This window comes from Aquarana catesbeiana, linkage group LG07 (genome assembly GCF_042186555.1).
Source record: "Aquarana catesbeiana isolate 2022-GZ linkage group LG07, ASM4218655v1, whole genome shotgun sequence".
NCBI classification, from domain to species: domain Eukaryota; kingdom Metazoa; phylum Chordata; class Amphibia; order Anura; family Ranidae; genus Aquarana; species Aquarana catesbeiana.
Window position 1 is genome coordinate 299,783,737 of NC_133330.1, and position 25,543 is coordinate 299,809,279.

The 25,543-nt window shown below is 41.3% G+C and overlaps 1 long non-coding RNA gene across 1 annotated transcript; it reads left to right on the forward strand.

The window, feature by feature from the left end:
- The first annotated feature begins 475 nt into the window (after positions 1 to 475).
- Positions 476 to 21,472, forward strand: LOC141102571 (uncharacterized). The gene is made up of 5 exons (XR_012235155.1): positions 476 to 626; positions 4,025 to 4,297; positions 12,029 to 12,163; positions 18,455 to 18,688; positions 20,978 to 21,472. It is a non-coding gene; the product is annotated as an uncharacterized lncRNA (long non-coding RNA).
- Positions 21,473 to 25,543: the final 4,071 nt, after the last annotated feature.

Consider the following 25,543-nt stretch of genomic DNA (forward strand, 5'->3'; position numbering starts at 1 on the left):
TCACCAAAAACCAGGGACATCTGGCTATGCCAACTTTAAGGTTTTTGGATATAACTGCCAAGTCTATATATCATGTAACCATCAGTATGAAATACATATGTAGGTGTCAGCAACAAATATTTGTGCAAAGTAACTAGTACCAAAAACTTCATACACCGATATTCCCATGCCGAGAACAATTGTTCCAGTTTTTGGAAGCAAACAATTAACCATCCTGCCAAATGTCCTCCACAGACAGTTTATCCAGCTGAACTTAAGAACTGTTGCCTGACCTGGTTCTAAGACGCTAACGTAATGTGAATTCCCTTCACTTATTCACTAAGTCAGATTGAGTCTATGTGAGGCTATGGTAGGACTAGTCAAAATAAACAATTGAAGGGTTCAGCAACACTACCTGCTGTGAGGTCTGCAGAGATCAATATGGAACTTTCTTTGAGCTGCTGGACTTTCGAGCCAAACACAACAGAAGATAAACACAATCCGGGCTAAACTAATAATTGTGCGATAAAAGCACAAAACAAACTGAACACTGGCCACATAATGGACAGGCTTCACGCAATGAATGAACATATTCATTGACAGCAGACACTAAGTCAAAGAAGCTCTGGAAAGCCGTCATGAACAAGGTAGCTTGTCGCCAGGCCATTTATTTAAAAAAAATATTGTATGTGCTTTTAACATATTTTATGCATGTTGTTAACCTGTAAAAGCCTCCTTTGTGTAGACATACAAAGATTGCTGCTAGGCGCCGCCATCTTGGATGTGATCTCTGCAGACTTACAGCTATCACTCAAATGACACTATAGTATTTCCCTTTGCTCATTTCCTGGCAGCTAAATAAAAGGTTAGGTAGGTAGGTGAGGGGAGGGACAGAGGAGTTGGGTCAGCACAGAGTAATTAGACACTCCTAGATGAAAAGAGGGAAAGGAGGGAGGAGGCTGCACTAGGGAATTACCTAATCATATTTTCTAGCAAACTCAAAGGCACATAGCAAGTGAATTAAAAAATAATTTATAGAAAGGAAAAACACTTTAATTACATTTAAAATACATTATTTGTCTGTGCATCTGCAGTTTTTTTTTAAAGTTGATGACATAGTCCCTTTAACTTTGACTTATACTTACTTATAATTAATATAATTATAATAAATAAAACACATGTTAATTATTAATATAATTAATCATTTATAAAGATTGATTATAATTTACAATAATTTATACATATTTACATTATTGTAATAAACTATAAAATATAATACTAATATAAATATATAACAATTATAAAAAAAATTAAAATTTTTAGCTTTATATAATTAAATCATTAATAATGATATAATGTATTATATGTATAATATAGTTATAATATAATAATGTATAATACATTTGAAATTTGTATAATAACTTTGTTAAGAAATACTTATAAATAATTCTGATTTATACAAGGCGTTGAGGTATCCACTGGTCTTAGATGTTAAAATTAATGTTTATTGTATCAGATTTTTATTTCACATGCTTTGCAACACATGCATAGTTGCCAACATTTCCCAAAAGATTTCAGGGACACTTTTTTGCAGAAAGATAATGTAGACCAAGCAGTCTGAATAATTTGGGGTGGCGCATCTATTTTTGTGGTCATGTCCGGTGTTTAAAATAATTAATGCGCAAAAATGGGCGTGGTTTAGGCTATCCTAAATATTGGGCATGGCTTAATAAAGGGGGTGTGGTTAAATAGAGCCTGCTTACATCCGCCTGTCCATAGGGATGCATGGACCTTCCCATCAGGTCCGCCTGAAAAATTGACAGGCAGACCTGATCAGGCCAGCTGGGTGAAAGGAGGCAATGGTATCAGCAGGGAGTGACTGTGAGAAACTGGGTTTAAAAGTGCACTGCCCAATTTCTCACAGTCAGGACAATGCTACACGAAAAAAGGAGATACCATCTATGTCAGCTAACAGCATTTTTTTTACGTCTATCTAAAAGTCTAAAAGTAAGAAGTAAAAGAATGTTGTTAGCTGACATGTAGCACTGTCCTGACTGAGAAATTGGGCAGTGCAATTTTAAACCTAATTTCTCACAGTCCAGTGACTGCTGGATAAAAAAAACCCCTTTACCTTTAACGTCCCCCCTTTACCATCAGAGCCCTCCTTTACGATCAGTGCAGTTTCATCAGTGACCATCAGTGCAGCCTCATCAATGCAGTCTCATCAGTGCCTGTCAGTGCACTCTCATCAATTCAGCCCATCAGTGCAGTCTCATCAGTGCCCATTAGTGCAGCCTCATCAGTGAAGTTTCATCAGTGCCCATCAGTGCAGTGTCATCAGTTTAGTCTCATCAGTGCCATCTCATCAGAGTAGTCTCATCAGTGCAATCTATCAGAGCAGTCTCATCAGTGCAGTCTCATCAGAGAAATCTCATCAGCGCAGTGTTATCAGAGCAGTCTCATCAGGCAGTTTCATCAGTGCAGTTTATCAGAGCAGTCTCATCGATTCAGTCTCATCAGAGCAGTCTCATCACTGCAGTCTATCAGAGTAGTCTAATCAGAGCAGTCTCATCAATGCAGTCTCATCAGTGCAGTCTCATCAGAGCAGTCTCATAAGTGTAGTCTCATCAGTGCAGTCTATCAGAGTAGTCTCATCAGTGCAGTCTCATCAGAGAAATCTCATCAGCGCAGTCTCATCAGAGAAATCTCATCAGCGAGTCTCATCAAAACAGCCTCGTCAGGCAGTTTCATCAGTGCAGTCTATCAGAGCAGTCTCATTGATTCAATCTCATCAGAGCAGTCTCATCAGTGCAGTCTAATCAGAACAGTCTCATCAGTGCAATCTCATCAGTGCAATCTATCAGAGCAGTCTCATCAGTGCAGTCTCATCAGAGCAGTCCCATCAGTGCAGTTCATCAGAGCAGTCTCATTAGTGTAGGCTCATCAGTGCAGTCTATTAGAGCAGTCTCATCAGAGCAGTCAGTGCAGTCTTTTAGAGAAGTCTCATCCGTACACCTGGTCCTGGCCATGCCAGCCAAACTCCGCTCACCAAGCAGGGCTGCCTCTCCACGTGCTCCTGCATCCCCCACCATGCCCCAGGACTCCATCACATCCCGATGTCCATGACAGAGGCAGTTTTTCATGATTTTGCCCGGGACAGGCTCAGACAGGGACATTGGTCTGATTTCCGGGAATGTCACGGGCAAATTGGGACTGTTGGCAACTATGCACGTGTTTAAGTTGGCCAAATGTGTCAGAGTAATTCCTCTATGAACAGTCCCTAACCTCCTCTGAAAAATGAAAATGCTACAGTGGACACAATGCCAACATGGGACAAACAGACACAAACTGGGGGAGAGCCACTAGGTTCAGGTCTGGCCACTGACCTGCAATGCAACAGAAATAAGATATACGTATGCCCCAATCCCAATCTCTTGTACATGTATATAATCCATCAGGTGCTAAACCGATGTGACCACATGTTAACACTAGAAATTCTGGATTAACAAGAGTAAAATAAAAGGATTAAATCCTTGATTACAAGTTTGCTATTAAGACATGAGCCTAACAATGAAAAAAATCAGGAATGAATCTCTCAGGACCAGGCAATCCCCAATGCAAGTTCTCCCTTCCACCTAATTTTTTTTTTTTTAACTTGTTGAGATAAGTCCTAAATGTGCAAATTATTTAGTTTGGTCCGATGCTATATTCTGCTGTATCGGACTGGTAAAAGTGTGGACTGGATAGGTTTTTGTGAAACATTCCTTTGTATGTGCTTACTGGATCCATCAGCAATATGCTTTAGATTCATATAGAATCACTCTTAGACATTTACGGGTCATACATATTTATCTAGTCTGCTGTGGTAGATTAATGCATGTGCTTTAAAGTAGTCCATTAATGATGAATGGGCGACCGACACACCTCAATGGACCAATTACCATACATTTCCCTTTTTTCCTGTATGCATTTTACATGTGAATGGGTTCCAATCCTTACACACAGGTAAGGCTGATCCTTTTTTTTCCAATACTTTATTTGATAGCATTACACAGGAGATACAGAGACCATATAACAGAGACGTCAGACATAATGACGTGTGCATAAAGAGACTCAGCAAGATGATCGTACACCAGCGTTAACACAGAGCAAACCCGAGTCACATAGGAAAATCTATTGCAGAAGTGAGAAAGTGACGAAGAGATAAAGAGAGAGAAAAAAACAGGGAAACTAAAGAGGGGTAAAGAAGGTGGAAGAGGAAGAGATATGGGGGTGCTCCAATCATTCCACCAACCCCCCTGGACCACAGGACCAGCAGGTGAGACCCCCAATATGTTCGATTCATTTCAACAAGGCCTTGTATTCCTCAGAATAGACAAATTTGTGTCAGTAGAACAATTTTTTGAGAAACTTTTCTAGCAGGCCCCCCTTTGTGGCCACCAGGTTTTCTAGTTCATTCATTTCAGCTACCTTTCTCAACCAGACAGCTATGGACAGTACCTGTGTCTGCTTACAGCAGAGCAGAATACAGCTCTTTGCTGCAGTGGTCAATAGCTGTAGAATGGAGCACCTATAATCCTTACTGGAGAAACTGTGGTGATGCATAAGGAAAAGAGCAGGGTCCCTCGGTAGCTCATTAAATTTCTGGGTTATATGGTGAACCCCCTTCCATAATGAATGCAGTAAACGGCAGGACCAGAAAATATGAAGACGGGAACCAGTCTCCTCTCCACATCTCCAGCAGGTATTTGGTCATTGCACCCTGCATGTGCAATGATACATTATGGTTTGCCCATATACCCCCCCCCCCCCCCATGTGTATTACAAATTAGGCATACTAACACAGCTTTAAAAAAAATAATTGAGATCAATAAAAAATCTTAAGATAAATGTATCAAAAATATGGGCATATATATATAAATATAGGAATTAAAAAAAAAAAAATTAAATATATTATATATATATATATATATATATATATATATATATATATATATATATACAGTTGCAATAAAAAGTATGTGAACCCTTTTGGAACGAGAATGATATGGATTTCTGCTCAAATTGGTCATAAAATGTGATCTGATCTTCATCTAAGTCACAACAATAGACAATCACAGTCTGCTTAAACTAATAACAAACAAAGAGTTAAATGTTACCATGTTTTTATTGAACACACCATGTAAACATTTACAGTGCAGGTGGAAAAAGTATGTGAACCCTTGGATTTAATAACTGGTTGAATCTCCTTTGGCAGCAATAACTTCAACCAAACGTTTCCAGTAGTTGCAGATCAGACATGCACAATGGTCAGGAGTAATTCTTGACCATTCCTCTTTACAGAACTGTTTCAGTTCAGCAATATTCTTGGGATGTCTGGTGTGAATCGCTTTCATGCTACAGCATCTCAATCGGGTTGAGGTCAGGACTCTGACTGGGCCACTCCAGAAGGCATATTTTCTTCTGTTTAAGCCATTCTGTTGTTGATTTACTTCTATGCTTTGGGTTGTTGTCCTGTTGCAACACCCATCTTCGGTTGAGCTTCAGCTGGTGGACAGATGGCCTTAAGTTCTCCTGCAAAATGTCTTGATAAACTTGGGAATTCATTTTTCCTTCGATTATAGCAATCCGTCCAGGCCCTGACGCAGCAAAGCAGCCCCAAACCATGATGCCCCCACCACCCTACTTCACAGGTAGCTCACGGTCATTAAATTTCTGGGTTATATGGTGAACCCCCTTCCATAATGAATGCAGTAAACGGCAGGACCAGAAAATATGAAGACGGGAACCAGTCTCCTCTCCACATCTCCAGCAGGTATTTGGTCATTGAAAGAACATCTTGTGGAGTTTAACAGGTATGCAATACCACAGTTAACACTTTGAAGCCCAATTCATGATGGAACAGATAGAAGTTTTATAAGAGAACAGGAGAATTCTCTCTACTTGTTTATCCATAAAGTTCAACCCCATGTCTCTCTACCATTTGGAAATTTATGGAAGTCAAAAGGTCGGCAACGGGGTCACAAGCAGACAGGTTTGAGAGACCGCATGGCGCAATGGAGATTTTACCAGACATAAGAGCTTGAACATAGCCTACGTCCAAAGGGGTGGTAAAGAACCAAGGAAGTGAGCCAGCTGTAGTTGCTGCCAATCTTGCAAAGGTCAGATCAACTGCAGTTTTCTGTCTGGTAGCCCAACGTCCATCCACTACAAAATGCTGGGCCTGGAACAAGCCAGCAGATTTTAAGTCCCGGAATATGGGGTCATGTAGTCCAGGGCTGAAGGCGGGATTCCCGACTATGGAAGTAAGCGGGGAAGGGTCTGGAGAGATGACGGAAGATCGGATCACTTTGGAACAAACAAAAGGGCAAAGCAAAATAACAAATTGGGGAAAATGGGAAAGAAAAGCAGTTAAATATAAATTAAAAAAAAAAAAAACACACACACACGAAAGTATGTAATGGGTAGAATATGCCATAAAGGTGAAGTTAGGCTTTAATGGGAAATAACATATGTTCAGTGAATGCTTTGAGTTGTTACTGCAGTGTTTACCTTTCACATCTGTCCAAGTTTGAGCTTCCATATTTGTATTATTGTAATAACTATACAAATGTAAAGAATATCCACTAGAGGGAGTTCTATATTTGACTCAGATTAGATTAGCCACATAGTTGTTTTCAGTGAGTTGTCCAACTGATCCACCTGATATATAGACATTGTGGGATGGAGCAGTGAAGCATAACTATTGTGCAGCAATGCAAAGCAGTAAGTATACCCTGCACTCTGCATGTGTAATGATACATTATGGTTTGCCCATATACCCCCCCCCCCCATGTGTATTACAAATTAGGCATACTAACACAGCTTTAAAAAAAAAAAATTGAGGTCAATAAAAAATCTTAAGATAAATGTATCAAAAATATGGGCATATATATATATAAATATAGGAATTAAAAAAAAAAAAAAATATATATATATATATATATATATATATATATATATACAGTTGCAATAAAAAGTATGTGAACCCTTTTGGAATGAGAATAATATGGATTTCTGCTCAAATTGGTCATAAAATGTGATCTGATCTTCATCTAAGTCACAACAATAGATCACAGTCTAAAACTAATAACAAACAAAGAGTTAAATGTTACCATGTTTTTATTGAACACACCATGTAAACATTTACAGTGCAGGTGGAAAAAGTATGTGAACCCTTGGATTTAATAACTGGTTGAATCTCCTTTGGCAGCAATAACTTCAACCAAACGTTTCCAGTAGTTGCAGATCAGACGTGCACAATGGTCAGGAGTAATTCTTGACCATTCCTCTTTACAGAACTGTTTCAGTTCAGCAATATTCTTGGGATGTCTGGGGTGAATCGCTTTCATGCTACAGCATCTCAATCGGGTTGAGGTCAGGGCTCTGACTGGGCCACTCCAGAAGGCATATTTTCTTCTGTTTAAGCCATTCTGTTGTTGATTTACTTCTATGCTTTGGGTTGTTGTCCTGTTGCAACACCCATCTTCGGTTGAGCTTCAGCTGGTGGACAGATGGCCTTAAGTTCTCCTGCAAAATGTCTTGATAAACTTGGGAATTCATTTTTCCTTCGATTATAGCAATCCGTCCAGGCCCTGACGCAGCAAAGCAGCCCCAAACCATGATGCCCCCACCATCCTACTTCACAGTTGGGATGAAGTTTTGATGTTGGAGAGCTGTCCCTCTTTTTCTCCACACATAGTGTTGTGTGTTTCTTCCAGACAACTCAACTTTGGTTTCATCTGTCCACAGAAAATTTTGCCAGTACTGCTGTGGAACATCCAGGTGTTCTTGTGCAAACTGTAAACGTGCAGCAATGTTTTTTTTGGACAGCAGTGGCTTCCTCTGTTGTATCCTCCCATGAAATCCATTCTTGTTTAGTGTTTTACGTATCGTAGATTCGCTAACAGGGATGTTAGCACATGCCAGAGACTTTTGTAAGTCTTTAGCTGACACTCTAGGATTCTTTTTCACCTCATTGAGCAGTCTGCACTGTGCTCTTACAGTCATCTTTACAGGACGCCCACTCCTAGGGAGAGTAGCAGCAGAGCTGAACTTTCTCCATTTATAGACAATTTGTCTTACCGTGGACTGATGAACAGCAAGGCATTTGGAGATACTTTTATAACCCTTTCCAGCTTTATGCAAGTCAACAATTCTTAATCGTAGGTCTTCTGAGAGCTCTTTTGTGTGAGGCATCATTCACATCAGGCAATGCTTCTTGTGAAAAGCAAACCCAGAACTGGTGTGTGTTTTTTATAGGGCAGGGCAGCTGTAACCAACACCTCCAATCTCATCACATTGATTGGACTCCAGTTGGCTGACACCTCACTCCAATTAGCTCTTGGAGATCTCATTAGTCTAGCGGTTCACATACTTTTTCCACCTGCACTGTGAATGTTTACATGGTGTGTTCAATAAAAACATTGTAACATTTAATTCTTTGTGTGTTATTAGTTTAAGTAGACCGTGATTGTCTATTGTTGAGACTTAGATGAAGATCAGATCACATTTTATGACCAATTTGTGCAGAAATCCATATCATTCCAAAAGGGTTCACATACTTTTTATTGCAAATATATATATATATATATATATATATATATATATATATATATATATATATATATATATTTGAAAAGATCACACATTCCCTTCAAGAGATATTCACTTTAGAATATTTGATGGACTGAATGTTATCGCTATAATCTGATCTCTTCTCATTCAGCTAGGTGTGAATACAGGACTCTAGGTTGCATCAGTCATCATGATGTCAGCACCTCCGGGCACACCTCCAGAGACAGCTAGTAAGCTTGAAAAGATTTTCCCAACACAGCAACTACAAAGACACATATAGCCTATGGAAAGGATGAGATCTTCAGTTAGATATGATGACATAATGGGAAGAAATCGCCTTTCTAATAATATATATATATATATATATATATATATATATACTGTATATATATATATATATATATATATATATATAGATTGCTTTTCAGAGGAGTTTGAGGGGTGAGGAGGTGGCATCCTCACTACCTGTTTTAACCCTGTAAATCTTGCACCATTGTGCATTGTGCTGCCACCATGATCATTACACGCAGTTGCAGGGGGGTTGCAGCGCAGGCCCATACACTTAATAAGGTCATGTTCAGTGCCAGTACCGCCCGGCAAACGCGACATGCTGTATCATTTTTTTCCAAAGCCACAATGCAGTGCTATTTGCATGTGTACACCCCTGAGCAGCTGCATGCCCTTCTTTAGGTGGCAGGTTGGTAACTGCGCCCTGGCTGCCCATGTGAACGAGACTTTGAAGTGCTAAGGCTTCAGTGATGGAAAGAAGACGTCTGATAGAGCTAAGAAGGGTTATAACCTCCATCAGGACATTATGCAGTGTGTGAGGGAGATATTTAGGTCCCTTTCACACTTATACGACTTCAAAGTCGCGCGATTTTAACGCGATTTCGTGGCCGCTATTTTGCCGTGATTTTACTGCGATTTTGCCACGATTTGGGAGCAGTACTACTTTGTACGACTTTGCCACAACTTTGGCATTAACCATTCTCAGCTTGTGCTTACAAAGTAGTGCTGAAATTGTGTCTATATTATTCAGGTACGATTTGCATGCTACTTGAGGCTTTAACATTGAGGTATATGGAGTACAAATCGTATGGAAGTTGGACCAAAGTAGTGCAGGGACTACTTTGAAGTCGGCAGGACTTAAAGTCGTGCCAATATGAATGGTAGTCATTGAAAATCATGGAGAATGACTTGTCATACGATTTTTCAGTAAAAAATCGTGGGACAAGTTGTATAAGTGTGAAAGGGGCCTGACTCTTACTTCCTGTGCAGGTAACAGCTTTCAAATAGAATGGGAAATCTCTTCTTTGGGAACACAGGCAGCTCTGATTTGACTGCAGACTGTGAGCTTTATATGGTGTTCAGCTTCAGTGTTTAGAAGCTGCAGAAAGTCAAATAGAGCCAGAAAAAGCACCTGAATTATACATTGTATCTGGCTCCTGCATTCCCCTGTACAACAGAGGTTAGACAGGGAAAGGGAGAAGCACCACAAGGAGCCAGTCAATTGTGCTGCATTGTTCACGTGCTAACAAAGGACGTGCTGACAGGAGGAGAAAGAAGAGTGACATACAGATGAGATAATCAGTCTCACGCCTCTCTTTTCACTGTACAGACACAAGCTGGGGGAGGGACAAGACCTGTAAGTGTTATATAGAGTGTAACCAAAGGCAAAACTTTTTATAGTTTTGTAAAGAGTGGAGATGGATTAGAACACCAGGTTTTTTACTGCTAAAAACAAAAAAATTATGAAAAAAAACTCTACACCAATTACTTATTTACTGTAAGCAGCAACTCTCCTATAAGACATATGTACAGTTCAAAAATTGGATAAGTGTTACGAGTTGCGCTAGATTAAAAAACAATATATTCAAAAACCAGTGATGAAAAAAGTGTCCACAAGTTATGTGACAATAAATCTTATTTCCAAGTATTGATAATCTTGTTGTTCATCGCCACCATCCAACACCATAGAAAGTGATCTTGTGCCCCAATCCCACCACCAAAGGCAGGAATGTCTGCTTACCAGCTCCAAATGACCTCTCTCTACAAGAGGTCATTCACGCTTGTGGTTATAGCTCAGCCAAGGCCTTTACCGCTTCCCGGAACCCTCCTGTCCTTAGAAAACGCCTTACCCAATATGGGTGTGACATCAATAACCAAAATAATGTCACCAATATCCTTGAGTCCTGGCTCAGCAACCTGTGACCGGCTCTCAATGGAGCCGGTTTACACAGCTCCGTGACGGCTGCGGAGTGGATTGCACAGGACCGAAATCAGACCTGAAACGGTGAACAGGGATGCACCGGACCCCTGCTGTTAACTGCTCCGCACAGAGATGTGAGCCCAGCCTAATGGTTCTGCACAGAGCAGCCCTGATCCTCCTTTTCTGGGATCCCCTGTCAGTGCGCCCCACCCCCCCAAGTGTCTACCATAGTGAGCCACTTGCTATGAGGGTACTTGTGCAGGCTCTATCCTGAGCTTCGCTCTGTGTGTCTATTGACATATGGAGCAAAGATCATCCCCTCGCTCCCTCCTCACTGGCTGTGATTGAAAGCAGCAGGAGCCAATGGCTGCTGTCTCTGGGCCTATGAGGAAGGAGAGAGCAGAGAGAGGTGCTGCTCTTGGGCACAACACTGGATTGGGCTCAGGTAAGTATGCTTGGAATAAGCAGCACACGTTAGTTGCGGCCATGTGGACTGCTCTACACACACAACAAACCCCATAGTCCACAGTCCATCTTGGGAGGAAGCAAGTGAGAGTGGCTACGTTCCTACATTCAATGGGACCACGGAGAAGGAACGTAGCCACCAGTTGGATCACAGCAGCACAAGAAAATGAATTTGGAGTTTTAGAAAAGGCTGAGAGCAATAGAAGAGACCTTTTGAGTTAAAAATATATACTAGAATATAGTTTTTATTTTTTTTTTAAACCAGAGTTTAGTGTCAGTTTAACTTTAAGGAACTTTTAGATCTTGAAAGTCCCCCTATAGATCCCCCCCAAGGGTTCAAAAAAAAAAAAAATGTTTTCCCCTTCTTACGGTTAATTTGTTTCATTGCCTGACCTGTATGAGCAACATGCAGCTGCAAATCTTCATTGTTAAAAGATGAAGTCATGGCATAGAGTAAAGCTGGAAGAATACTCCCCGTAACACGATTATTCTTTCAAGATCTGCCGATGCACAGGCAGAAAAGTCATTAGGTAACATAATGAGCGGGGTGCACATCTCCTGGATGGCTCTTATTGTACATGGCACCCTGGAAGCCCAGAGGCTTTCCTGGAACAAATGAGTTTTTATTGTGTTACCCAATAGCCCAAGGAAAGTGTAGGAACTCTTCATCCGAAATTCGGAAAAGAGAGCTAGCAGGTCTGCAGAAAATCACCTGCCCGATGGCTGGTGCAAATTCTAATCCCTACTCTCATTATACAGGCTATCACGTCAATAAGGCACCGCGTAATTCCATACCAATCTAATTGGATATCATCAGCAAGGTTCACTACATGGGAAAAGTCCAGGATTCAAAACATCTGGATGAAAGGAAGGCTTTTTCATGTTCTTATCAAGGTAAATAAAATAGCGAGGAACAGCTGTGTTGTGTAACGTTAGCAGATCTGAGGTTCAACGGACACTGAGCACATTACGGAGCGGTTTACGTCAGAGATTTTAATGACATTCAAGGTAAAGAGTTCAGAAGTGTGTTAGAATGGAATATAATAAAAATGAAGATTTTTCCTACTTATAGCCGACTTCCTGACCATAATCCTACAGAACACAAACATTTCACTCCTTAAAGCGGAACTCAACTATTTCTGAGCACCGCAACACTATTTCATTCATTTTTAATATGCAAAGCAAACTCACTCGTCCATCCATGTCTCAGTGCTTTTTTTTTTTTTTTTAATCACTTTGAAAAACACCCCTCTAGCATTTCTAGCCACAGCCATCTTCAGTAGGGGCAGGTGATTAATGTAGCATTTACTTCCTAGAATCCATCTTCCCTTAGCTGCTCGAGCATGCAAGCAGGAGGGTGTGCTTCGCTAGAGAAAGCCTCTCTTCCCCTCCTCCAGATGTAAGAAATAAAATGACCATAAAGCCTCCTGGGATGTATGACATCATTTTGGCCTAGGCCAGAAACCAGGAAGTAACTAAAGGACTTAAAAAACAACAACAACAAAAAAAAACATTTAAAACAGTTAAGTATAATATACCTTCCTATCCATTTACTTAGGCTAGCAGTATAGAGATTAAACATAGTCAATGTTGATTTAGAGTGTTAATTTCTGCTTTGAAGCTAATTACAGAGATGAAATATATTTAAGAACTGTTTACCTGTCAGTGGGTTTGTATTTCTGCCCATCCAGTCCTAAGATTTATACAGACCTGCCAGATGACTCAGCAAATGTGGAAAACCGATTTTTTCCTAATTGCAGTTAGGTAATACAACTAAGTGTTGTCCTTGCCCCAGTCTGTGACAGGAACAGGGACGGGAAAGCAGCAGATTGATGTACTTATCACCGTGTCACTCTGCTCTCGACTGTCAGCATTGTAAATTTGTAGCACATAAACATTTCAGTGCAACTGATTGGCTTCTTGTGCTGCTTCACCTGTATTCTGTTCTGAGCTCTGCTGTATGAGTGATTGGATGATACCGATTCCAACCTAAAATCAGGTAATTATACCTATTTGCTTTGAACATATATGCCTGTACTTTAGCTTTTTAGCTTGTAAACTGGCCATCCATTTTAAACTATTATAAAGTCCTGCCTTAGAGCAGCTATGCCAAGATATCTGCCACTGGACAGGGGTGGTAGGTAGGGAAAGCTGCACTGTAGGAGGGCAAAAGTCTCAAGGTTGAGGAAAAGAAACCCAGAGGGTTCATTCACTCTATCAATCACATGTACAGTACTGACAAGCTTTGTAGATGTCTTATATTGACCTTTATCTTTTGAAAGGATTGTATGAACTTAAATGGCTAAATGCATGTCAACATACAGAAATTTCAGCATACTGTATATCCCTCTAATGTTAATGCAAATTTTCCCTGGAACCCTAACCCTCATAATAACCTTCCTTGTAATCCTAATACTGGCCCTCTCTGTAAATCTAACACTAACCCCCCTATGACCCCATACTAACACTGCCAAAAATCCTAACACTAACCCTTCCTGTGTCCACTATACTTACCCTCCCTAAAACCCTAACAGTAGCCTTCCCTGTGATCCCCATGATAACCCTCCCTAAAACCCTAAAACTAGCCTTCCCTGTATCGCCCATACTAACCTTCCCTAAAACCCTAACATCAACTCTCTCTGTGATCCCCATGATAACTCTTCCTTAAACACGAACACTAACCCTCCCTGTGACCCAATACTAACTGTCCCTAAAACCCTAACACTAACCTTCCCTTTGACCCCTATACTGTCCCTCTCTAAAACCGTGAACACTAACCCTCCCTGTGACCCCGTGAACACTAACCTTCCCAAAACCCTAACACCAATCCTCCATGTAACCTTTATACCAACCCTCCCTGCACCCCTTACGCCAACCCTTCTCGAAATCCGCATACTAATCCTCCCAGTCCCCAATACTAACCCTCCCTACAACCCACATACTAAACCTTTCAGTAAATCTAACACTAACCTTTCCTGTGACTCTCATACTAAACCTCACTAAAACCCTAACACTAATCCTCCGTGTGACCCCCATACGTACCCTCCCTAAAACCCTAAGACAAGCCTTCTCTGTATCCCCCATACTAAACCTCCCTAAAACTCTAATACTAACCGTCCCTGTGACCCCCATACAAACCCTCTCTAAAACCCTAACACTAACTCTCCCTGTATCCCCCATACAAACACTCCCGGTTCTCAATACTAACCCTACCTGCAACCCCCACACTAACACTTTCTGTAACCCTTTTACTAACTCTCCCTGTGACTCGCATACTAACCCTCCCTGCACCCCTAACACTAACCCCCCTTGTAATCCACATACTAACCCTCCCAGGCCTCAACACTAACCCTCCCTGCAACCCCCACAATAACCCTTTATGTAACCCTATCACTAACCCTCCCTGTGTAAATCCCATTGTAGATTTGGGGGTTAAATTATAGTTACATTCTGGACATTTTTATGGCCAATAGGAAAACTATGGTTAAAAAAAAAATAATATGGCAAATCGGGCATTGCCACAGGAAACATGTACCATATCATGATGAACACATTTTGAAAAGAAGGTCTTCATGTGGCTTTGAGGGCAACATGGAAAATACACACCGGGAGGTGGGACTGACTTCCCAATCTCTAGAACACTGTAGTCACACATGGTCACATGATTGGGAGTCCGTCCCACCAGCTTCCAATCATTAACAGTTTGGCTTACATACAGCAGCAGCACCCCAATCTGATTCACTTCAGATAAAAAATAAAATAAAAATTCAACTTTCTTCAACAGCAAATAGTAACAGACCTGATGTGGCCAGCAGATAGAATATGACCAGTAGTTCACTGTGGCTGTCCCTGTTAACACTGATCTAAAATGACCTGCTGCTGGCCAATTTCAATAGGAATTAAAAAACCAGAGAAGATAGATCAGTGTGAAATTGGACAGCAGCAGGACATTTTTAATGAGGGTTAATTGGCTGAAATGTACTAGAGAAAAAAGTACAGGTGGGTGTTTTACTACAAGAGTTAGGAGACTGCACAGTGTACAATTGTCCAGCAGCAGGATAATCTTAATAAGCAAGGCCAGGCTGAAATCTTCTAGAGACGAAGAACACAGGCTGGGGTTTTACTACAACAATTAAGATACTGCAGAGGATACAGCAGTGTAAAACTTCCCAGCAGCACAGTTATAATTAGGGATAGTAGGCCTAACTATTGCATGCAGAACTTTTACTATATCTGTGTGTATAGGCAGGACTTTTTTCAGCAGGAATACAGTTCCAGTACCTCCAGCACTGAATATATGTAATGGCAAAGGGTGCTGGGGTGTGTTGTAGTGTTTATTGATGCTAGCTGCTGGGGTACTGGGGTGTGTTGGAGGGTTTATTGATGCTAGCTGCTGGGGATCTATTGTTGCTGGGTGGGATCTATTTTTGTGCAGGGGTCTTTTGTTGTTGGGGGGAGTTCTATTGTTGCTGGCAAGGGTTCTATTGTCACTAGGAGGGATGGGGGTATATATTTCTGAGGGATCATTTGTTGCTGGGAGGGATCTACTGTTAAGGGAGGGGTCTAATATTGCTGACTGCTGGAAGGTTTATTAATGCTGACTGCTGGGAGATCTGTTGTTGCTACCAGGAGTCTGTTATTGCTGGGGTGGAACTATTCCTGCTAGAGGGTATATTGTTGCTTGTTGCATTGGGGTGTATTTTATTGCTTTTTTCTTGAAATCATTTAGAAATACCACACAAACTACTTAGCTCCATAAAATGATACTTGATTCTTCATTCTCTAAAAAGGCAGTGGGTGAAATTAAGGAACAGTTTTCGGAGGTGGGTAGGGGGCAGAGACAAGGGGGGAGTTCCTGCACCTATTCTCTAAGAAAAAAAGCCCTGGGTATAGGGAGGTGCGGTGAATGTGAGTGATATGATGCAAGGTGGTTTAGGAGCACATTTTTTTTTCATTAAACAATGCAGTGGTGCGCTGCAAACAAAAGGCAGTTTCAAGAAGATAATCAGCAACAAGTGAATGTTCCACTTTGAGCACACCAAATTAAAAAAAAAAAGTCATATCATTGTAAAGTAAAAACTAAAAAAGAAAACACCAATGAAGTGTAAATCCCCAAAAAACGCCCATAGATTAAAAGCCTACATTTTTAAAGGCAAGCCTTGCAGCATAATAATTAAAGGCCCTGTCAACATAAAATAGAAACTAGTATACCCCCACAATAAATGTAAACCCCAAAATACCAACCCATGAATCAAAAGCCCATTTTTTAAAAGGTAAGCCTTGCTACAAAGAAAAATAAATAATTAAACCGTTTTGCTGTGAACAGAATAGAAGTTAAAACTGACCACTGATAAACCACAAAATAAAATGAAAGACAAAAATCTTCCAATAATAAGAACACAAAAAAGAAGGCGGAAAAGAGACTGATTTCCCAAAGTGATAGAAATTCAGTATTAAAGTTCAGTTTCCTAACTGACCCTAATCTTTCCCTCTGATGTTTGCCAATGTTTCCTATGCTTTCTCTGCATCAACTTCCAGACGGGAGGCCGTGGTCCTGTTGGGTGAGAGGACAGTTGCACTTTATGTCCCCCCATCTCACAGTGGAATAGTCATACTGGGCCCTGCTGTGGCACAGGATTTACCTAGGGACCTGGTCTGGGTGGTCACTAGGGCAAGGCCTTGTATTAATATAAAGCGGTGGCTTCCTGATGTGTGAGCCTTCATGGCAAAGAGAATTAGTAATACTGAGTACCAGTATGTGTCCAATGTTGTGTGTCCAGGTAGAGCCATGGGACACTGGTGAGGTATGGGGCATGTTCTGCACCCCGATCCTGCAATGGCTAATCATCTTGAGAAGGTGAAAATGCAACACTGGTGTGTGTTGGTTCCAGGTGTGAACAGGTTAAGTGCCCAGGAACCAAAGTGGGAAAAACTAGTTAGATGGCTTGCGGTTTCTAATTTACCCTTTTGGGGGTGAACTCTCTGTTCACTCCACCTACACCCAGATATTGTATGTTAGCTCACCTGATTGATTGTAAACACAGAGCGGGCAGAAGAAGTCATCTTCTACTAGTTCCTCTGCCAGGCTCTACGTTAGATCATGTCATCAGTCCGAGCTGCACGAAAAACTAGTAGTACAACTTGGATAATTTCCTCTTCCCGCTCTGTGTCTACCCAGTCGAATCAGATTAACTGCAGAAGCACCCACTGCTACTTATACTTGGGGACCGTGCAAGCCCCAACAAGACACCCTACTCGGTCCAGGTCCCATAGCAACCCCTTGAACTGCTATGGCAGTAGTTTTGCCACTGCATAAAAATCTAAACAAAGTAACCAAAACTAAAAAAAAAGTTATGGCTTTGGATACATTTTAAGTGAGTAAAGACTGCACCGCACTTATGCCCCGTACACACAAGCGGATTTTGATGGTTTTTACGACGGAATTCCGCTCAAGCTTGCCTTGCATACACACGGTCACACAAAAGTTCTCTGAACTTTCGACCGTCAAGAACACGGTGACGTACAACACTACGACGAGCCAAGAAAATTAAGTTCAATGCTTCCGAGCATGCGTCGAATTGTTTCCAAGCATGCATAGGAATTTTGCCCGTCGGAATTTGTACAGACGATCGCATTTTCGGATAGGAACTTTTCCCGACCGAAAAATAGAGAACCTGCTCCCAATCTTTTGCTGGCTGGAATTCCACCAGTAAAAGACCGATGGAGCATACACACGGTCGCATTTTCCGAAAAAAAGCTGTCATCGGAGTTTTGCTGGCAGTATGCAACATAAGCATTGCAGAGACCAGGAAGGGGAGGGGGAGTAAGAGATATATTTTTTCTTCTTTTATAAAAGAGCATTTATTTGATATTGAAAAAATGTTTTTGTGCATTAGAGAACTTCTACTCTGTATAAACTTATTTGGTACAAGATGGAGCTTTTTATTATTTTAAATTGTATCCATTCACTATAGTGTCACCCACATGTGCATTGTATTTAAGCCTTCAGAGAACATAAATGCGAACGCTCCAAACAGGTCAAAATTTCATAAATAAAAGGCCTAATTTTGTTTTACTTAAACAAATCTTTCGTTTGGAATTTTGGAACCATTTGTAGTTAATATCAAATGCAGTTTCATGCTAAATAGGCCATATGTAATAAAATATCTCTACTTTTATTTCTAGTTCTGGAACTAAACAACTGCTTAACCACTTCTTCACCAGACCAAAAGAGTTTCCTCTGATCAAGGCTGCATTCATTCAAGAGATGAATAATGGAAAAAGGAACAAAGAAAAGATAAAAGTTTTGCCCATGACCAACTAATCTTGTCTTAACTTTTTTTTTTGCCTGGAAGAATAAAAAAAGCAATCTGGCTGCTGCCCCTCTTGTGTCTGTTCCATTGGATCTTCAGCCCTGAGGTTTGTTTTTAAAGAAGTACTCCCATGAATATGTGTAAACTTTAAATAAATTCACGAGAGAACAAAGTATCTGTAGCATCCAATCCCATTCTGATCGATGGCCTCATTGCAGATTAAAAGCACCTCTTTATTTATGTCAATGTTGGCTATTGCTACACCCCAGTCTGAAGCCCAATTTATGGATGTTCCTGTGGAGGGGGTGTATAGCCAGCATTAAACCCCCCCCCCCCCCCCAAGCAGACTGACCTTTTATTATTATTATAAATGAACAATAAGCACTGAAGGGCTGTATGACAGAGTTGCTAGTAAATATACACAGCTCCGGCAGCTCTATCACTGAGCCCCGTCAGAGCTGTAGCTGTTAGTTCACGGCCGTTTTATCACTCTCCACATTGCCCTCATCTATTTGTGATCACTTTTTATCCATTAGTTGGTTTTTAGAAATATAATACCCTTTTTGACCTGCACTATGTGGAAGCAATTTTTTTCACCACATACTATCCTGATGTGAGTGGATACGTTGTTTTGGTGAACTTACCATCAAGATCCAACCCTGACGGTCCTAGGATTGGAGATTGATTTGGAGGTCACCCTCGGTTCCCCTGGATCCCACCTTAGAGGTCCGAACCACCTGGAAATCTATATATCTGCCCTGTGCGGCACACTGCCTATATGACTCTATGTTGCTGACATTAGAGTCCACCCGTTCTGGTAAGAGCAATCATATGTCATTCAGTTATTGAAGATTTTCCATTTTGATGTTGCCTCTACTGATGGAGTTGTTTCCCATTTCCACCCCTCTTGGATTTTTACCATCTGGTGTTGGACAATTTTGTTTACACAGTTGGACATTCACTTTCCAGTTGTTTTACAATTTTGAATGCTAGAGATTTCTTCCCTGGTTTATCATTATCATTTGTAGATGGATGTTTTTTTACAGATGAACTTTTGAGTCTTTTCCATTATTTATTGTTACTTGGCACATATATCACAATATTTGTGTACTTCAGTTAGTGCTACGTTTTTTCACCACAGTGATACTTGCTGCATCTCCGACCCATCTTCTACATGTTCAGCAACATGCTACCTCTCGGAAATCTAAGTATCCAATTCAATGGCTTCTATCCAATTTTTTTCTGATGCGGTGGTAATGCGTTCCTTTATTGCAATGGGTTCCCATAGAAAAATAATGACACCACAACACACTAACAGGTCTAATGTGCATTGTCACATGTTGTGGTAACGCTTGCATTAACATGTAGCATAGATGTGATTGGGCCCTTAGTGTTTGCCAGAAAATATCTGTCGAAATATAAACACAGATAAGGGCTTCCAAGAGTAGACCGATGGGTAATATTGCTCATCATGGAGCTTGAATGTCATGCACATAAGTGCAGTACAGCAAACAAGCTTAAAGGTCCCAATGGTCTGTTTTGCTTGTCACAGTTCTGTGTTTGCAAGGCGTTCAGCAAAGCACTGAAAAACCAAGAGTCGGCTGAGAAGAATGGTACCAAGCTCATGGCTACAGCTTGTTTTAGGCCATTATATATGACTTATGGAGGTCAAGTGGATACAATATCTCCAGATCCTGCTCCTTTTCTGACATGTTTAATCCCTCAACAGGAGTTTAGTCATATGAAAATAGAAGGAGTATGGTCTGGATGAGAGCTATGTGATTTGGTTTGTTTTTGAGAATTCATCCAAGCTTTTGGAAGAAACAAAAAAAAGGATATTGTGGCAAATATAAGTCTTTCTTCCACCTGAACAGGAAAAAAAGAGGCATTCTTCCAGTAGGCACCCCTGTTCTTGTGACATCTGTCGGAAAGGGGATTTCCTCTCACTTTGGAGAGTTTTTTGCTCACTTCCTGCTGCATCTTTCAGACAGGAAGTGAAGGGGAATCTCCACAACTGAATGAAGGCTGCAAACAGCAAATTTACAGGGGTTTTTCCACTTCCTATCCAAAGCTAAAAAAAAAAAAAAAAGTTTTGACTTTAGTTACACTGTACCATATAGGAAACAGATGAGCATAATAAATAACTCTTTGACAGCTTCCATTTATCGAATTAATGCAGTTTTGGTCTCTCCCTTGCCAAAAGTTTTAATGAGAGTAAAACAAAAATAATATATTTAGATATCGGAGGAAAATCCCAGACCAGCAAGCCCGTTTTATGTCTGTGGAATCTCACAATCAACAATGCTTGTTGCCGAGGTCACACGCAGTCCAAGTTCGTTTGATTAATTTTTTGGATGTAATTTTCACTGGCCCTCTCCTTTTGTTTTCCCATTAGAGAGAAGTGCTGATGATGGAGGTTTAACCCGACCACCCATAAGCTTATTGACTTAGTATCAGCTGTACACAAAGGTCCACCTACGGAGATGGAACCTTCACCTACGTCACCAGTCACAGGCATTGCATTGTACTCAGTTCTGCTGCAATGGGACATGGTTTATGTGTGCGCTGCAGCTTCATAACCCTCTTCCTGCTGACCTAATAAAATTATCTGTGATATTGTTTTTTTTGTTATAAAGGCAAATCTGTACAAGGTGTCCTTGGGAGAGTGCCTGGGGAAGCAGGAGAAAAGGCCAAAATGAAATACAAATAAGGTCATTTAAAGGCAATGTTTATTTTAGTCATTTAGGTATTACTATTCGCAGTAGTGTATTTAGGTTTTGTGCTGCCCTAGGCCTGACTAAACTCCTGTACCCCCTAATTTAAATATGACCCACCCCTTTCTGTCAAGGCCACACCCCTTGCTGTTTAAGACCTGCCCTGAAATCTCTCTCTCTCTCTCTCTATATATATATATATTTACACACATACAAAATATATAAAATAATATAAAATCAAAAAATGATATATATGAAACCATATTATAAACATGTACCCTCACACCTAATAATTATCTATAATGCAATTAATGTCTGATTCTACATTATTAGACATTAATTGCTTTATAGATAACAACTAGGTGATTAGGTGTGGGGGTACATGGTTATAACATGATTTCACAAAAAACCCAGCACAATCACTAAAAGAAAAAAGAATAAAAAGCTTACAATTAGGGTTGCCACCTTTTCTCAGAGCCGAACACTTCAGCGGCGCATGGAATTTCTTTTGTAGTATACACAATGAAATTGTAAAATACCTGAGACACCTCTGTGTGCCCCAGGGGAGTAGTAATGCGGCACATGCATGCGCAACGTGCCGTGGTGAACAGTGGGTGTGGCCATTTGCGTTAACAGTGAAAGGGGCTTAAATAAAACAAATGCATTCTTGCATAAAATATGCTTAAATTGCTGTGCCACAAGTAAGAGTCTAACAAACATATATAAACCTTAGCACTATCATTTTTTAACAAATAAACATCACTATGTAATGTGCAGTATAGTGTATCTAGTGCAGAAGTATGTAATGTACAAAAATAGTGTATATAGTGCAGGCGTATGTAGTGTACACTATAGTGCATATAGTGCAGAAATATGTGTAGCGCTGGGATTTATGCCATCTAATTATAGGCAGTATGTAATGCTATTAGATTAATGGTTGGCTCCCTCTAGTGGTCAGCTCATCTCTGTGAATAAACTATTGTTCCACACATAAGAGCATGGGACAAAACATAAACAGGAAGTGACTTTAAAGTTTTGTTTGGAAAAGAACTTGCTTACCCACAGTGCCCACTTACCTACCCAGAAGGCCAAGTTACAGAATTGCCTGGTGGGTAGGGCTTTATAAAGGACATGCGTGGCACTTGAGGCTCTCTTCTTCCCGGGACGTGAGACCCGCCTGCAGGAACCTGTGTGGGAATGTGCAGAGGAGCGCAGTCTGCTTGGTGCGGAACGGAGTTGATGCCACCGGAGAGGTCCTTAAACACAGTGCGCTGGAGGCGCATGTGATCGGGTCGGGAGATCCAAGAAGCCTGAAGGAGCCTAATGACAGCCATCGTTCATCTGACAGAGTGGTGCGGTGTGTCGGAACCCACCTGGAAGCGGGACTGAGATCACAGGAACGTGACACTACAGCGGTCCGGGCCTGGTGTGCTGAGAGGGCTGTGGCCCAAGATTTATATAAAGCACTTAACACGGTAAAGACTGGTTGCGGAGTGTTGCTGAGACCTGCAGTTCTACGGAACGGTCTCATTCAAATAGACAGTGTCTAACCAGGCCTCAAAGCCTGTACTCCCCTAGACATTGACTGACAGTCTGGTTGCATTCTCGCAGAAGAAGGTTACAAATGTGTTGACTAATTGAGTTCACAGTTATCTACTATGTTATATTATTTTGACATCTGCTCACTCACTGGAATACAAATACTGCAGTATAATATGGCTAGCTGAAGAAAGAAGATAAGAGACTATACCATTCATTATAAGGCCTTTTACATTCTGTTGCATATTCTTGGAACAGCATTGCACCGCAAGGGGGAGCTCTTAAGCATCTGTACTGTATTGCATTGTTCCCTAGTGATAGATAGTGTGTCTGTGTGGTTGTGCTGAAAGTGGCAAAGTGCTCAGTGTCAAGGTCTTACCACCCTGAGCATCAGTCCCACTTGGAGACGCGCCTGCCTATATCATTCCGGTAATGTCTGAGTGATATTCTTTTATATGCATTTGGTTTATTATTGTTCTGAATCTGTGCACCAGGATTGTTATTAGAATCACTGTCTTAAATCTGCCTTCAGTAAAACTTATAGTCTGGTTAAAGCATAAATTGGCATGAATTTTATATATTCTCTGAGCAGGTGGAGCAACGGATACCTAGGTAATAATAGAGGTACAATATATGGTTATTCCTTGTTATTGGGTTTCACACCAACCCTATTACACAGCTGTGTCAAGTGGGTAGAGCCAATTCATTGGGGGTGGAAAAGCAGAGTACAGGCCCGATTAATTACCAGCAGCTCCTTAGGGGGTAAGTGATACATATGTAATGTACAATATAGTGCAGGAGTGTGTAATGTACAATGTAGTGAATATAGTGCAGGAGTATGTAATGTGCAAAATAGTGTATTTAGTACAGAAGTATGTAATGTACAAAAATAGTGCAGGAGTATGTAATGTGCAATATTGTGTATATAGTACAAGAGTATGAAATTTACAAATATAGTGCAGGAGTGTGTAATGTACAATATAGTGTATATGGTGCCGAAATATGTCATCTACAATATTGTGTATATAGTGCAGAAATATGTCATCAACTATATAGTGCAGGAGGGTGTAATGTACAATATAGTGTATATAGTGCAGGAGTGTGTAATGTTTGGGGGGACCTCCCAGTGTAATTTCAAGGGGCTGGGGGAGGTCTCCTGGTATAGTATGGGGGGGGGGACAGAAGAGTCCTCTAGTGTACAGTATGAGGGAAGGGGTCTCCCGGAGTGTACTGTATTCTCCTGGTGAGGGGGGGGGGGGTTCTCCCAGTAAGTACACTGCCCAGTAAGTCACACAGGATTCGGTATGTGCTCTTGGTCCCGGAAGGCTGTACAGTGTTTGGTCCCCTGGCAGTCCCAGTCTTGGTGGGTACATGTCTCTCTGGAACGTCGTGCCGCCTGCTCACCCAGAAATTATTGCGGCATACCCCTTAGGTGTGTGGTAAAAAGGCGTGGGCTCTCCCAGTGAGGTCTGATGTGGTCAGTAATGACTTGTCCTGTGCAAAGTATCTATCCCAGCACAGTATGGTGCTGAAGAAACTCCAGTGTGCAGAGGCCATGGACATTATAGCAAAGTCAGATCTGCAAGCCAGCCTGTTTGATGGACAATGTGGTGCTGAGGATCAAGCTGTGCATGATACATGAGCCTAAGTTCAGTGGAGGAGCAATGCTGCCACTACTGCTGACCTCCCAGTTATCAGTCACTGGTCCCACAGGTGGAAAGCAGGACACTCACTTCACAAGACAGAGCCCCACCCCCCTCCTCCCATCAGCAGCACATCTCTCTTCTTCCTCCGAAATCCTCCAGCGAAGTCCATGGCAGGGAAATTCCCTCTCTCTGCTCCTGCATACTCCGGAGAATCAGTCCTCAAGGTTGCAGACAGGATATCTGACATTACAATGGAGCTTAAGCAACTTGACAAGTGCCTCCGGTGAATGCCCTTTTGGGGTGGGAGGGAGAGAGTGCTCTGCAGTGAAGCTAAAAGCCTTCAGGATTCATTAACTGCATTGACGGGGGATAGAGCCCACAGCAGTGAGCCGCAGCCGGCAGCATTAATTAGCGCTGCATTGAAGGATACGGGGGAGGGATAGAGTGCTTAGCAGTGAAGCCGGCTGCATTGAAGAATACAGGGTTTGGCGTGGACTGGAGGTGTTAACCCCCACTGAGTTCACAAACTGGCTGGGACTGGAGGTATGCTGCTGTGTCCGGGTTTCAGGAGGACAGAAACCCGGGCACAAGTGTCAAAACCCGGACTGTCCGAGTCATTCCCGTACAGGTGGCAGCCCTACTTACAATGCATATGGTTTTGCACACACTGAAAATATGAAAACAGCTAACACTTTGTCTGAGCCTACCTTAAAGAAGAACTTCATTAAAATAGTCAGGGACTGCATAGCCACTAGCAACTGTTGAGACGATTAACAGTTTAGTGAGACTGTAAGCAGAATGTATGGTGTTGGAGATGTGCAATACAGTCAGTGTCGGATTTAGGATACATAACACCAACTACAGGGATCCAGGGTGTAAAATGTAATGTGTTCAAAGATCAGGAGTATGTAACACACAGAGGACTGTAATCAGTGCCAGTTTTAGGAGTGCATGGCACACAGAGGGCAGGATCCAGGAGTAATGCACAGCATGCAAGGAACTGGAGTGTTATATACAAAATGCAAGGGTCAAGAGTGTGTAACGCACAATATAGGGACAAAA